We start from the raw sequence: 7424 nt of genomic DNA on the forward strand, positions 1-7424 counted from the left end.
TACAGCCCGACCCCATCTCATAAGAAGAAGCGCTTTAAACGTGGGAGAAAACGCAGCGGGCTGTTAGTGAAACTGAAATCATATTTAGCTCTTTCATCTGGCAGAGACAGAACAGTGGAGAGGGAGGAATGTTGGTTTCATTGTAAAGAAGTTACAGGAAGCGGTTGGTAAAGTGGGAGAATGGTCGTATAGGTGGGGATTCAGGTTTTCAGTTGATAAGACTAAGACGATGTTTTTTACAAGGAAGAGGGTTGATGAGGAAATTAAGCTGAAGCTATATGGCATAGGATTAGAAAGAGTGAGGAAATTTAAGTTTCTGGGGTTGTGGTTTGGTGAGAGGTTAACTTGGGGTGCACACGTTCAGGAATTGGTGGATAAGTGTAAAAAAGTTTTGAACATGTTGAGGTGTTTGGTTGGGAAGGATTGGGGAGTGGATAGGGAGTCCCTGAGGACTATATACACTGGACTGGTAAGGTCAACGTTAGATTATGGTTGTGTGGCATATAATTCGGCAGCAGACACTTCTCTTAGTAAGCTAGATTTGATTCAGTACCAGGTGTTGAGACTTTGTACATTACATTTTCATTAATAACTTTAAAACAGAAGCAACACAAACAACAATTTTAGCAGCACAAACCAGCACAAACGTAGCACAGTTGATTGACACGAGCTTTGTTTGATTCCATTAATGTGGGGGGGCTGGTTGACCTCTGATGACCTCTAGAAATTTTCTTGAATATCTTTAAAATGATAGCAGCACAAACGACAATTTATGCAGCACAAACGTAGCACAAAAATTTGATACCACTTTTGTTGGATTTGAAGAAGGTGGGGGCCAACTTCACTCACATTCTTCGCTGCGGTGAATCCGCGGAATCTGCGGCCACTGAAGCCGGTTCCCTGGATGGCTGTCACCGGTCTGATGGACCAGGATGGCCCTTGTTAACGCTCGGTCGTTAGCAGATAAAACGTTCATATTGAAGGATTTCCTCTGTGTGACACAAACCTGGCTAAGTGACGGTGAGTTAAGCGCTTTCTCAGAACTGTCACCGCCAAACTGTTGGTATTTTAACTCAGCGAGGACTACGGGCCGAGGTGGAGGAGTGGCCACAGTTTACAGAAATACTTTTCACTGTCGCCAACTGTCACCTGTCACTATCTCCAGTTTCCAACTGAATATGTTTGAGCTGGGTCATCCTGTTCTCTGTGCGCTGATCTGCCATCCACCTAAATATAACAGCAACTTTGTTCATGACTTCTCTGAGTTCTTGGCTGAAATAATGACAAAGTAGGACAAAGTTTAATCCTGGTGACATGAATATTCATGTGTGTTGTCCTACTAAACCACTGGCAAAGGACTTTTTAAACCTACTTGATGCTTTTAATGTGTTGCAGTCTGTCACTGGTCCCACTCATAAACATGGACACACTCTGGTTTTGTCTCATGGTTTACCTGTTTATAATCTTCAAATTTATGATGTTGTCTTTTCTGAGCCTGTATTGTTTGAAACTTGTCTTCCCTGTAATGTCACTACTTGTGTCCTCCTACTGCTTCTCGCATGTTTAAACCATCAAGTGCCTCCCAGTTTTCTACCCCTTTAATAAGGCCTTTAATGTTGAATCAGAGCTCTCAGCCTGTGCTGACACTGAGGAGCTGACTGCAAAGTTTTCCTCTACTTGTGAAAACATTCTGGACACTGTTGCTCCTCTGAAGGTCAGGCGGCCTAAATCGCAGTCTGAGCCGTGGCTGAACGACATCATTCTGCAGAAAAGCAGAACGCAAATGGAAAAAGACAAGCTACAAGTGTCTTATGATATCTTAAGAGATCGCTGGCATAAATATCAGAAAACTGTTAAGAACCAGATATCTGCAGGTGTTATTAAGCACAGCCATAAGCCCCGTGTCTTATTGAGTACTTTAAACTCTGTTCTTAACCCTCCCCAATCCAACTGTACACAAGCTTCTGCTGAAACTTGTGAAGCTTTTTTAAACATCTTTGTGGACAAGATTTTAACTATTCGAGCACATATTTGACCCCATCTTATGACCCTTCTGTTATTTTTACGCCTCTAGCAGTTTTTAGCCACTTTGAACCCATGTCTCTGTCGTATCTGGTAAAATTGTCACCCAAATCAAGTCTGGCTCTCCCACTGATGTCCCTCCCCCTCGCTTTTTAAAGAAGTTTGGGGCACTATTGGACCTTATATTCAAAGGTTTATAAACAGCAGCCTGACTTTAGGCGATGTACCTGTAACTTTTAAACAGGCAGTGGTCCAGCCTCTGCTGACACGCCCTGGCTTGGATGCCTCTTTGTTGTGTAATTTCAGGCCTATTTCAAAGCTTCCTTTTGGTTCTAAAATGTTGTAGTGTGCTCACAGCTGCAGACGTTTTTAAAGAGTCAAAACATGTTTGAGGTATTTCAATCTGGTTTTAAAGCCCTTCACAGCACAGAGTCTGCACTTCTGAGTTTTTAATGATATCTTACTAACTGCAGACTCTGGGAAGTCTGTCTTACTTGTGCTTTTGGATCTCACAGCAGCTTTTGATACAGTAGATCACAATGTTTTGATTTCTCGCCTAGAACATCATGTTGGAATTAGAGGCACTGCCTTGGAGTGGTTCAAGTCAGACCTGTCTGACAGAAGTTTTTGTCTCACTTGGTAAGTTTCATTCATCTTCCGCCCTCCTCCCATGTGGTGTACCTCAAGGATCCATCCTTGGGCCCCTTCTTTTTAGTATTTATTTACTTCCCCTTGGCCATATTATTAAAAACATAAAGTCTCATTTCATTTTTATGCAGATGATTGTCAAATTTATCTCCCCCTGAAACACAATGAGCCCCTCAGGCCTATTTTAGAATGTCTTAAAGATATCAGCATGGCTGGCTCTGAATTTTTTAAACTTTAATGAAAAGAAGACCGAGGTCGTTATATTTGGGCCGAGTGGACCTGGTGTCCCTCCATCTGACTTGGGTCCTCTTACATCCTGTGTCAAACCAATTGTCACCAACCTTGTAGTAAAATGTGACACAGCTCTTAAAATGGACAAACAGGTAAATACAGTGGTGAGAAAAAGCTTTGTTCAGCTGAGGCAGCTCTCTGAAGTTAAACCTTTTATTTCTTTCTGTGACTTGGAGAGAGTTTTGCACACATCTGTGACCACTCGCCTTGATTATTGTGATGGACTTTATATTGGTATTGATCAGGCTTCAGTATCACGTTGCAAATGGTCCAGAATGCTGCTGCTCGCCTGTTGACAGGGACACGTCAAAGTGAGCACATTACCCTGTTCTTGCCTCCTTACACTGGTTTCAATGTTATTGCTTGTTTTTAAAGTTTTAAATGGCTCCTTCTTACCTGTCAGACCTTCTACACCGATACACTCCACAAAGGTCTCTCAGATCATCTGACCAGTCACTCCTTGCTGTCCCCACATTGAGACTGAAACACCGGGGGGACCGAGCTTTCACTGTTGTGGCCCCCAAACTATGGAACAAACTGCCCCTCCATATTAGGTTGGCCCCAACACTTGAAATGTTTAAATCACTTTTAATAACACACCTTTTTTCAGAGTCAGAGTCAGTTTGTAGTCAGTTTTAGTCGGCTGTTGGCCACTCTTAATGCTTTTATTTTGTTAATCTTATTGTTTATTTTACTCATGTTTTAATATTTAATTTACACACTGATTTATTTATCTTCTTTTTCATTTATGTATTTATTTTATTTATATTAATTTCATTGTATGCTTAATGTTTTTAACTGCTATCTCTGTTTTATTATTGGAAAGCACTTTGGTCAACGTTGTTGTTTTGAAAGTGCTATATAAATAAAGTTGGATTGGATTATGGGCTGTAACAGGCTGACTGTGTTACAGAGGATTTCATCCTTCGTCCATCAGGACAGTCAGACAGAAATCTGCTTCCTGTTCCCAGTGTGAGCATCTGTCAGCCTCACTGATAGAGGACGGCTCTCTCACAGTGTGCAGACATATTTAATGAGTTACTGCTAACAGTCACAGTTCATCGCAGCAGCTGTTTAATATGGACGTGAAAGAAGAAGAGATCCAACATGTCCTCTGATCTGGACCCACAGCACTGATCACTGATCACAGAGTCTGTTACACAGACTGACCGTTCTGTGGTCAAACATGAAGGCATCAACGTGACCTCTGACCTTTATCTACAGTGTTTCAGTCTATTTGAACTTTTTACATTGAGCCTCATGATCACTGTGATAACATGTGATCATTCAGCCCCACGAGTTCATGGATATACTGGAGGAAATGCATCTTTATTAGAAGGACCAGACCTCAGACCTCACACTTCCTTTCTTCTATTTGTCTCCAAACACCTTCTCACATTCACGTCTCTGTTCTAGTGTCCATGTCCCGCCCTCTCTCTCTTTGCTCGTTTGTCACTTCCTGTCATTGTAACCAGGGAGATCTGCCTGACCCAGGATCAGACACTGAACCTCAGCCTGAGGTGTAGATAGTTGGTTATCATTCATTCAGTTTAATTTGATTTATACAGCACCAAATCATCACAGCTGTGGACTCTCATCTTCTATCAATGAAGTTATGTTGTATATTCACTCTCATGACCTTTTACATTAGAGCAACTCATCTATTTAAAAACACGGAAAACTTACTGCAGCTGGAACAGCTGGAAGCATGTAGTCATGTAAGTATATAAGATAAGTATAAGTAACAGTAGATACTAAATATTAAATGTTATTGGGCAACACACAAGACCGACAGCACACAATATGCTCTGAGGTAGCAGCCAAGAAAGGTATAGTTTGTGTCTGTGTGCACACACCTGTGTGGATGAGCGCGCTTGTATTCAAAAGGTTTCTCGATGTAACTATCTACTAGAGGGTGTGGGGAGCCCCGCCCCCCAGGAAATAAAGCAGACATACTATTACTCTGTGGCAAAACCCTGTCAAATCTGCGTCGGTGCACTTGTTGAACCACTGCTTTTAAATCCAAGACCCCAACTCCCATCAAAATCATTTTCAAATGGTAACGATCCCGAGGACTTGTTCTACACAACAGCGTGTTCTTCATGTTCCTGCTGTCAAAATGTGGCAACAGGAGCAATTTAAAAAGTGGGGTCATCCCGGTTGTTGAGACAAACTCTTGACTGAAAATATAATGTATTTCTATGGGTTGGTTAGAGGGTTATCCCTCCACTTGGATTCACACAATTCAAAAAGTTTACATCTCTGAGCTTTGAAAGACACGGTGTTGGAAAGACAACAACGACGTTTTGAGGGTAAAATGGTGGCTGTAGAGCAAACACTGTGCACACAGCAGCAGTTAAAAGAGAAGATTTTAAAAGAAATCTTGGCACTGACAGAGCTCATCAAGCAGGCAGGTGTGAGTTGTTATAGCATCCATGGCATCACACACACGTGCACGCACAGACATGCGCCTCACTTCTGCTGCTTTAAATAAACACAAAAGTACGGTGGCCCCAAGAGACAAAGCACGTACAAACTCCAAAACACTTGCAAACTCAAAAACACATGCAAACTCCAAAACACATGCAAACTCAAAAACACATGCAAACTCCAAAACACTTGCAAACTCCAAAACACATGCAAACTCCAAAACACTTGCAAACTCCAAAACACATGCAAACTCCAAAACACTTGCAAACCCCAAAACACTTGCAAACTCCAAAACACTTGCAAACTCCAAAACACATGCAAACCCCAAAACACTTGCAAACTCCAAAACACATGCAAACTCCAAAACACATGAAAACTCCAAAACACTTGCAAACTCCAAAACACTTGCAAACTCCAAAACACTTGCAAACTCCAAAACACATGCAAACTCCAAAACACTTGCAAACTCCAAAACACTTGCAAACTCCAAAACACTTGCAAACTCCAAAACACATGCAAACTCCAAAACACTTGCAAACCCCAAAACACTTGCAAACCCCAAAACACATGCAAACCCCAAAACACTTGCAAACTCCAAAACACTTGCAAACTCCAAAACACATGCAAACCCCAAAACACTTGCAAACCCCAAAACACTTGCAAACTCCAAAACACTTGCAAACTCCAAAACACATGCAAACCCCAAAACACATGCAAACTCCAAAACACTTGCAAACTCCAAAACACTTGCAAACTCCAAAACACTTGCAAACTCCAAAACACATGCAAACCCCAAAACACTTGCAAACCCCAAAACACTTGCAAACTCTAAAACACTTGCAAACTCCAAAACACTTGCAAACTCCAAAACACATGCAAACCCCAAAACACATGCAAACTCCAAAACACTTGCAAACCCCAAAACACTTGCAAACCCTAAAACACTTGCAAACTCCAAAACACTTGCAAACTCCAAAACACATGCAAACTCCAAAACACTTGCAAACTCCAAAACACTTGCAAACTCCAAAACACATGCAAACTCCAAAACACTTGCAAACCCCAAAACACATGCAAACCCCAAAACACATGCAAACTCCAAAACACTTGCAAACTCCAAAACACATGCAAACTCCAAAACACTTGCAAACCCCAAAACACATGCAAATCCCAAAACACATGCAAATTCCAAAACACAACGGAAGTGCCCCAGGACGCTAGGGGCAGTGTTGAGCTTTTGTTACCTAGTAACTACACAAGCCAGGAAGTACCAATGACCGGATTTGGGGTCTGCAGCCTTAAAGGCCGCATTTTAAGGCCGATTACGTCACAGCGACACGGCGAAGGCTGTCCCAATTCAAAGGCTGCTCGAAATGCGGCCCTCAAATGCGTCCCTGAATTTTAAGGATGGGTCGGTGTAGCCTTCATGGCCCAACATATCCCAGACTTCATAGCGCCGCGGTGGTGTGGATAATTTTGCCGAAAAAAAACGGCAGAAGCGGAGTGGACGAAGAGTAAACTTTCAGAAGTAAGTACTGAATATGATGTCACTTATTTATGCGCAAATGTTTTACTTTACCTTTACTTCAATATATACGCCGTTCAACAGTTGACTTTAATCTTACAGAGAATGTGATGATTTTATGGATAATTAAAGTCAGTCATATATCCACAAACACAACAAGCTGAAAGTCAGTGATGCTGCTCGGTTTGCAGTCCTGAATATCACAGCACAAGCAGGATTCACTGCACTGTTAATGTTAGCTATGTTATATTGCTGCCTCTGTTCGGTGGTGTCGAGCCAAACGGACTTTAACGTATGTTTGAACGAGCTGACGGTTCACTCGTTAAGCTGAAAGAAAGATGCTTTAATCACAGCAGTCACACATGTGTCCACTGTACCATCTGGGAACTCTTCTTGTTTCGTAATAACACAAACACTAAATCCTCCTCCTTTTGTGCTGTTGTGTAGCAGTGTGTACACCTGAGACTGTCACCTGTCTGTCTGTCCTGCACTCTCTCTCTGTTTCTTT

This window comes from Perissodus microlepis, chromosome 3 (genome assembly GCF_051167445.1).
Source record: "Perissodus microlepis isolate ML-2025 ecotype Zambia chromosome 3, ASM5116744v1, whole genome shotgun sequence".
NCBI lineage: Eukaryota > Metazoa > Chordata > Actinopteri > Cichliformes > Cichlidae > Perissodus > Perissodus microlepis.